The sequence below is a fragment of the Triticum dicoccoides genome, chromosome 5A (assembly GCF_002162155.2).
Source record: "Triticum dicoccoides isolate Atlit2015 ecotype Zavitan chromosome 5A, WEW_v2.0, whole genome shotgun sequence".
NCBI lineage: Eukaryota > Viridiplantae > Streptophyta > Magnoliopsida > Poales > Poaceae > Triticum > Triticum dicoccoides.
This window is the reverse complement of record NC_041388.1, coordinates 52,517,328-52,525,331: the sequence shown is the minus strand read 5'-3', so window position 1 is coordinate 52,525,331 and position 8,004 is coordinate 52,517,328. Positions and strand designations below refer to the sequence as shown.

Sequence of the window (8,004 nt, the reverse complement as noted above, 5' to 3'; positions counted from 1 at the left end):
TAAAAATGTCAAAAAATAAAAGAAAATAAGTTTGCCATGTGATATGTGGTCTAATTGTTGGGAAATATACAAATATAATTTCGACTTTATTTGCAAAATCTCTCTGGAAATTTGTAAAATGGGCATAACTTTTGCATACGAACTCGGATTAAAAAGTTTTATATATGAAAAATCATCTACTCGAAAAGTTATATCCGAATTTAACCGGGGGAACCCCGTTAAACATTTTCAAAATCCCCAAAAACCTAACACAAAAAAGTTACGGGGCTTTCAAGATCTATAGGCAAAAAAATTCAAAAAAAAGGTTTTGAATTTTTTTTTTCAAAAAATGATACGTAATATGACCGGGAAGTTTGAAATATTTTTCAAAATTTCATCATAGTCATGAACATGAACAAAATCCTAGACATCAACAAGGTATAATAGGATTGATATGCTAGATATATCAACAAGTGTCTGTGAAGTGATAGAACTCTGAAGTTAAGTGTGCTTGAGCTGGAGTAGTGTGAGGATGGGTGACCTTTCGGGAAGTTTGACCACGGAGTGCGATTTGACCTGAGATTAAGCATATTGACCCGAGATTAAGACATAATGACCTGAGATTAAGAAAACAATGAAAAAATTTGAAAAAATTTGAAAAAAAATAAAAAAAACTGAAAAAAAAATTGAAAAAAAATTGTTACTAATGGCGCACTTCTATGTGGTGCGCCATTAGTATACCGTGGGCCATACTAATGGCGCACCAGCGGTGCGCCATTAGAATACCAGATTCTAATGGCGCACCACAGGTGCGCCATTAGAAAAAAATTCTAATGGCGTGATGCTAGTGGCGCACCAGTAGTGCGCAATTAGTAGCGAAAATAGGTGCGCCACTAGCAGCCCTTTTTCTAGTAGTGGTCGCAAGAGGGGTAATCTTCACACAATCCCATGTACTGAATAAGAAAGGGATAAAGAGATTGGCTTACAATCGCCACACACACAATACAAGTTATACATACAACATTCAGAATACAATCAAGGTCCGACTACGGAACCAAAATAAAAGAAGACAACCCCAAATGCTAGATCCTCGATCGTTCCAACTGGGCTCCACTACTGATCAAAAGGAAACGAAACAACACAACGAACAAGATCTTCATCGAGCTCCCACTTGAGCTCGGTTGCGTCATCTGCACTGCTATCATCGGCACCTGCAACTGTTTGGAAGTATCTGTGAGTCACGAGGACTCAACAATCTCACACCCGCGAGATCGAAACTATTTAAGCTTATGGGTAGGAAAGGGGTAATGAGGTGGAGCTGCAGCAAGCACTAAGCACATATGGTGGCTAACATACGCAAATAAGAGCGAAAAGAGAAGCAATGCACGGTCGTGAACTAGAAGTGATCAAGAAGTGATCCTGAAACTACTTACGTTCAAGCATAACACAAGAACTGTGTTCACACAAGAACCGTGTTCACTTCCCGGACTCCGCCGGAAAGAGACCATCACGGCTACCCACATGATTGATTCATTTTAATTAAGTTAAGTGTCGAGTTCTCTACAGCTGGATATTAATAAATTCCCATCTGCCCATAACTGTGGGCACGACTTTCAAAAGTTCAAACCCTGCAGGGGTGTCCCAACTTAGCCCATCACAAGCTCTCACGGTCAACAAAGGATATTCCTTCTCCCAGGAATCCCGGTTACAAGACATTTTGACAATGGTAAAACAAGACCAGCAAAGCCGCCCGATATGCCGACATCTCGATAGGAGCGGCACATATCTCGTTCTCAGGGCACACCGGATTGTCCAAACTTCCGGTAGGCCAGCCCAGAGTTTCCCCTGGTGGCCACCAGCGGCTGACAGGTTCGGACCAACACTTAGACAAGCACTGGCCCCGGGGGGGTTAAAATAAAGATGACCTTCGGGAGCGTGACTCCCAAGGGAAAAGTATAGGTGGTGGTGAGGCAAATGGTAAAACCAAGGTTGGGCCTTGCTGGAGGAGTTTTATTCAAACCGAACTATCAAGGGGTCCCCATGACACCCAACCATGTAAGGAACGCAAAATCAAGGAATATAACACCGGTATGACGAAAACTAGGGCAACAAGAGTGGAACAAAACACCAGGCATAAGGCCGAGCCTTCCACCCTTTACCAAGTATATAGATGCATTAATTAAAATAAGAGATATTGTGATATCCTAACATATCCATGTTCCAACACGGAACAAACTTCATCTTCACCTGCAACTAGCAACGCTATAAGAGGGGCTGAGCAAAAGCGGTAACATAGCCAAACAACTGTTTGCTACGAAAGGTGGGTTAGAGGCTTGACATGGCAACATGGGAGGCATGATATAGCAAGTGGTAGGTAGCGCAGCATAGCAATAGAGCGAACAACTAGCAAGCAAAGATATAAGTGATTTTAAGGGTACGATCATCTTGCCTGAAATCCCGCAAGGAAGAAGAACGAGTCCATGAAGAAGACAAACGGACATAGTCGAACGAATCCTCACAACTCCGGAACGGAACCAAAACTAATGAGAGAAGCAACCCGGAAAGAAGCAAACAACATAGTAAACAACCATCACATAACATGGCAGGATGCACAATCAAGTATGATGCATGTCCGGTTAATGAGGCATGGCATGACAAAATGCACAAACAATCCTACAAATTAAGTGGAGCTCAATATGCAATGAGTTGCACATCGACGAAACACCACGTGACTTATTTAGTTCTCTCTCGTTTAGGTACCCATCAATATTAAATGTTCCTAAACATGGCAAGGGGTGGAGCAAAAGAAAACTGCATATCTAGAAAAGTTTAAATGAGGCCGGAACAACAAGCAACAAGTCCGGAAAAATCCTCATGAGCATACATTAGATTTGATATTGTTCTTCCCTAAACCATATTTTAGAGTTATTAAACATGCAAAGTGATGCCACCATGATAATCTATGCATTTTTCTACTCCATTTACATATAAAGTTTGTTAAGTTTGGAGCTACGGTTATTTAGGTATGAAAGAAAACATTTTAGCATGGCAATTAAGCAAATAAATGAAAACAGCAGTTTAAACATTTTAAACATAGATGAAAGTTGGATATTATGAAACTAGATGAAATTCTAGTCATTTTACATATACAAGTTATTTACAAATGATGCATGGTTGGTGATTTATGACATGCATGAAGTTCAAGGGGTTTTCTGAAAAACTGACGTTCCTGTGGATAAAAGAGAAATCTACTAGATAGGAAAAAAACACCACGAGGTCCAAAGGCTGGATCAAGCTGGGCTGCTCACCACAGCACTTGGGCCGGCTCGGTACGGTGGAGGAGGAGGCAGGCCGCTGGGTGGGCCGAATGGGCCTTGCGGATCTGGGCCACAGCTCCTGCTCGTCGTCCTCGCACGCAACAGACGACGCTTGTCTAAAAAAAACAGACGACGCAGGAGACAGGGTCAACGACGGCGGCGCCATGCAAGGCGCATGACGACGAGGAGACAAGGGACCGACGGGATTGGACGGATTCGGCGAGGGGGATCCTAGATCCGGTGAAGGAGGTGGCTGGCGGTGCTCGAGGATGCGGAAAACCAGCGAAGTGGAGCTCGTCCATGGCGGATTCCCTTGGGAGGCGGTGCTGGACCAGAGGAGAAGGAGGCCCTGAGGGAGAGGAAGGAAAGAGGAAGGAAGAGAGAGAGAGCGGTGGGACCTGGGGTCCGGTGGAGACGACAACCTCGTGGTCGCCGGCGGCGCAAGTCCGGCAAGAGGAGGCGCTCGGGCGAAGGCAACTGCGGGATCGGGCTCCTCCCGATCCCGGGTGAGACAGCGGTGCTGTGCGAGCGCCTCGGGCCCAGATCGGCCCGGGGCGGGCCGCGGCGAAGTGGGTGCAGGGGAGGAACGCGTGGCGCGCTGGGGTTGGCTGGAGCGGGCGGCTGGGGAGACGTGGAGGCGCGCAATAGGTCAGGGGAGATGGCGCTGGTGGTCTCAGGTGGCGGCGGTGGTGGATTTGGCGGCGACAAGTGGTGGTGGGGGAGCGGGCGGGCACGGAATTTGAGGTGGGATGTGGAAGAAGGCCAAAATGGCATGTGGAGGGTGTTTAAATAAGGAAGGGGTTAGGGTTTGGGGGGTTTGAGGCCGTTTCTGGACCCTCCGGTCGCAATCGAACGGTTCCGGTCAGAGAGGTTTAGGTGGGCTGCAGGTGGGCTGTGAAGGAGGGCTTGTACTGAGACGAGAGAAGAGAAAATGACCCGGCATGGGTTTTCGGAGACCCAAAACGTCCGACGTTTTGACCGACTATACTGCTGCTATAAGTTGACGGTTGGGCTATCAAACGAGCTCCGAATGCGATGAAACTTGGCAGGCGGCCTACCTACACTATAACAAGACCGCACGCCAACTCTCATCCCATTCCGAGAATATTTACTGGCCACTTATAAAATAATATTTCGGACATGCTGCGGGCGCGTCCGAGTGTGTCTGGGCTCAGAACGGACAGCGGAAGTAACATGAAGGCCGGGGCGGATGCAAGTTTTAAAAACATGATGATGCAATGCGAATGATGACATGGCAAGATGCAAAACGCAAGCGAAAGGCAAGGCAAAAACAGCGAATAACTGGAAGACACCTGGCGCGTCGGTCTCGGGACGTCGCATTCGTCCCTGTCGCCTTGGCTTGCCGATGCGCGACGGGGTCGAGAGGAACAGGCGTGGCCATGACGGCGGCGCTCTTTGCTAGCGGCCCAAGGCCTTCTCCAGTGTACTTTTGTTTTCTTTACTCTTCCCTGTTCTAGGGTTCTTTGGCGAGGGGCAAATTTCCGTTGCTACCGAAAATCCAAAACGCCAACCTGGACTGATACCATTGATAGGATCTGTTGATCCAGTGGGTATGGGGATTCCGGTAGTGGTGATAGGTATTACCTTTTCCTTTGCTCGACGAGCTCGAACCAGCAGCCATGGTGATGTTGTGGTGGCAGTGATTGCAGTGAGATGGTGAGGTGGTAGCGGTGCTTTCCGTCAGCACTGCACTAACCCTAGATCGGTAGGGGATGTAGGTGGGATGTATGACATCACGACGAACCTCGTGTTGTGACATGTGGTCCCCACCTTTTTATATATAATGCAGGTGACAGGGCCCGTCACTTATAGTGGGTTGAGCGCCCTCGATCAGGGCGCGAATCTAAAGACCCGGTGGACCGTTGGGCCTACACGATGAAGATCATCCTAACACCCTCTGTGTGCTATACTTTTCTGGAGGACGAGGACCACCTCGATCATATTCTGGTGCAATGCGTCTACGCACGAGAAGTGCGACAGACTTCTTCCGACACCTTGCAGCTTCATGTCCTCTATCCTGCTACGACAGATACTTTAACGATTGGTGGCTAAGACCATACAAGGTTTTCGAGGACAGGATAAGCGTGGATTTAATTCCATAGTAACTGGGAGCACATGGTCGCTTTGGATGCAAAGAAACGCAAGACTGTTTCATATAGTTGAGCAGTTCAAAGGTCCACTTTGTCTCACCCTACAAATGCTTGATGAGAGCAGAGAGGAGAAACTTGCCGGTGTTGGTATAGATTCCGCTCGTGTTGGTTGGTGTAGGTGTGCCTACGATTGATGTACGCATCTATCGTAGGTCTCTTGTAATCATTTTACTCCTACCAATAAAAATATGGTACACTATTAGCATGCTCTCGAGAAAAGGGTACTTAGAGTGATTTAACGGGTCGACCTAAACGGACGGCGATTTTATCCTTTTTTATCCATTTGAATCGGTCAGGCGGATATGAACGTTCGCTTCTGCGTTTGGTTCGTCGCATGCGTCCAATGCTGGTCCGGCCTATTTTAATGGCACGAGAAAAAAATGCATACATGTTTAAAATAAAATAAATATTAAGTAAACATTAAAGCCGGCCACGAAGGCCAGCGAGAGTCCACACGCCACATTTGCATTTAAGAAAATTAAAAACAAACTAAACTATGAGGCGGCGCGCTGCCTAGGAGTCGTCGTCCTCCTCCTCGGGGTCTATGAGGTCGATGAGCGTCGGTGCAGGGCCAGCCCATGGGAACGTCGTGTTCCAGAGGTCGTTCATGTCGGGTGCGGGCTGTGCCGCCGCGGCCTGACGCGCCTCCTCCTCGGCCTCGCGCTGCTCGTCCTCGGCCTCGCGCTCGAGCATCTCGAGGTACTTGTCGTGGCGGCGCTCCTTGGCCAGCCGTCGCTGGCGCCAATGTTCGAGGTACACTGCCTCCTGCGCCGGCATCGCCCCAACCTAGACTGGTGGCGCGCTGACCCACCCGCGCACTACTCCCATCCAGAAGTAGCACTCGATTGGGGACGGCTCCGGCTCTGGCTCTGGCTCGGCTTTCACAGGGGACGGCGGGGTCACCGGCGGCAGTACGCAGTCGCCCGCCGCGGAGAGGGCCATGGCCTGCGTCATGGCCTCCTCGTACGCCGCCTCCCTTTCCTCGGCCACCGCCACCCTGCGCCGCTCGTCCTCCTCGCTCTCCCGTAGACCGCCGCAAGGGCATCCTGGTAGGCGGCCTCCGCCGCCTGGTCCTCCTCGCGGACGACGAGCGGGGGCGGTGGCACGGTGCGGTCGACTTTGCGAACGTCGCGTCGTCTCGCCTCCTCGTGTTCGAAGGCGAACCAGCGAGCCCAGTTGGGCGAGTCGGACTATTTAGAACTATGAATAAACAATTCTGAAATATTTTTTAACGAACATGCTCCATTGTGTACTCACTTGTAAAGTTTCACCAAGGAATGACTTGTGGTCTTCTATGCGGAAAAAAAAATCAGATTACATAAAAGTTGGATTACTATTAAGGTTCCAGGAATTTGCACCCGTCAGTGAAGATTCCCAATCCATATGCCTAAAAAGACATGGTGCTGGCATTGCTGGATCCGCCATTTGTGTACATGGTGCTGGCGCTGCTGGCTGTCACGACCAGAGACGCGGAACCTGAACCGGAGAAACCGTATCTGGCGGCAGGCATGCTCGCGGGGAGGCTCGGCAGTGGCGCCTCGAACCGCAGCGCGTTGACGGCTTGCCTGGCTGACGGCCTGACGGTCCGGTCAGGGTGCACGCACCAGAGCCCGACGACCAACACCGCCTCCATCTCCCGCTGGTCGAACTCCCCCTCTAGGCGCCTGTCCGCAGCGTCGAGGACGGCTCCTTCGCTGTACAGCTCCCAGACCTGCTGCGAGATGTGCACCGCGGACTTCTCCTGGAGGAGGACGACGGGCGTTCGTCCGCAGGCGATCTCGAGGAGGAGGAGGCCGAAACTGTACACGTAAGACGCCACGCTGGCCTGGCCAGTGACCATGCACTCGGGTCAATGTACCCCATGGTACCGGCGACGACCGTCGTCGTGTGCGAGCCACGGCCGTGGTCGACGAGCCTGGCGAGCCCAAAGGCGCCGAGCTTGGCGGCGAGGGAGGCGTCCAGCATCACGTTGCTTGGCTTGATGTCCCTTGCCACTCGGGTTAGGAGGGTGTTGTTGGGACAGTTGCATGTTTATCACTAGATAGACATACAACCGAATGCATTGTAACTCAATTGTAGGTAAGAAAACAAAGCAGGCTGCCGCTCATGGGCTCCCGCATCGGGTGAGCGTCCCCGGCGGCGCCGCCCGATCTCCTTCCTCCGGCGCCCTCTGCTGCCGCCGGGACCAGATCCGGAACCACCACGGCGCCCTCTCTCTTCTGCCCCTCGAAGGTCCGCCCCCCGCGACGGCTGCGTGGCTGTCTACTCCGGCGCTCGTGACGGCCCAATGCTCACGGCGGCCGTGCCGTCTTCGGCGTCCTCTCCGACTCCGGCCATCAAGCTCGCTGCGGCCTCCCTCGCCGCCCGCAAGGCCGATCCAACCGTTCAAGGATGCTTCGCCGCCTCGCGCAAGCTCCCGTGCACGCCCTCGGGGCCGGCCAGTCTGCCTCCTCTGCCAACTGTCCCCGTCCTCGTTGTCGGCGCCTCCTCCGGCCGGCCGGCGGCGCCCTCCGGCCTCCTCTGCTCGTCACCAAGCT

The 8,004-nt window shown here is 51.3% G+C and overlaps 1 pseudogene; it reads right to left on the bottom strand.

Annotated features, from left to right (window-relative positions):
• Nucleotides 1–6,854: 6,854 nt before the first annotated feature.
• LOC119299175 lies at nucleotides 6,855–7,432 on the bottom strand (annotated as a pseudogene).
• Between the last annotated feature and the right edge of the window lie 572 nt (nucleotides 7,433–8,004).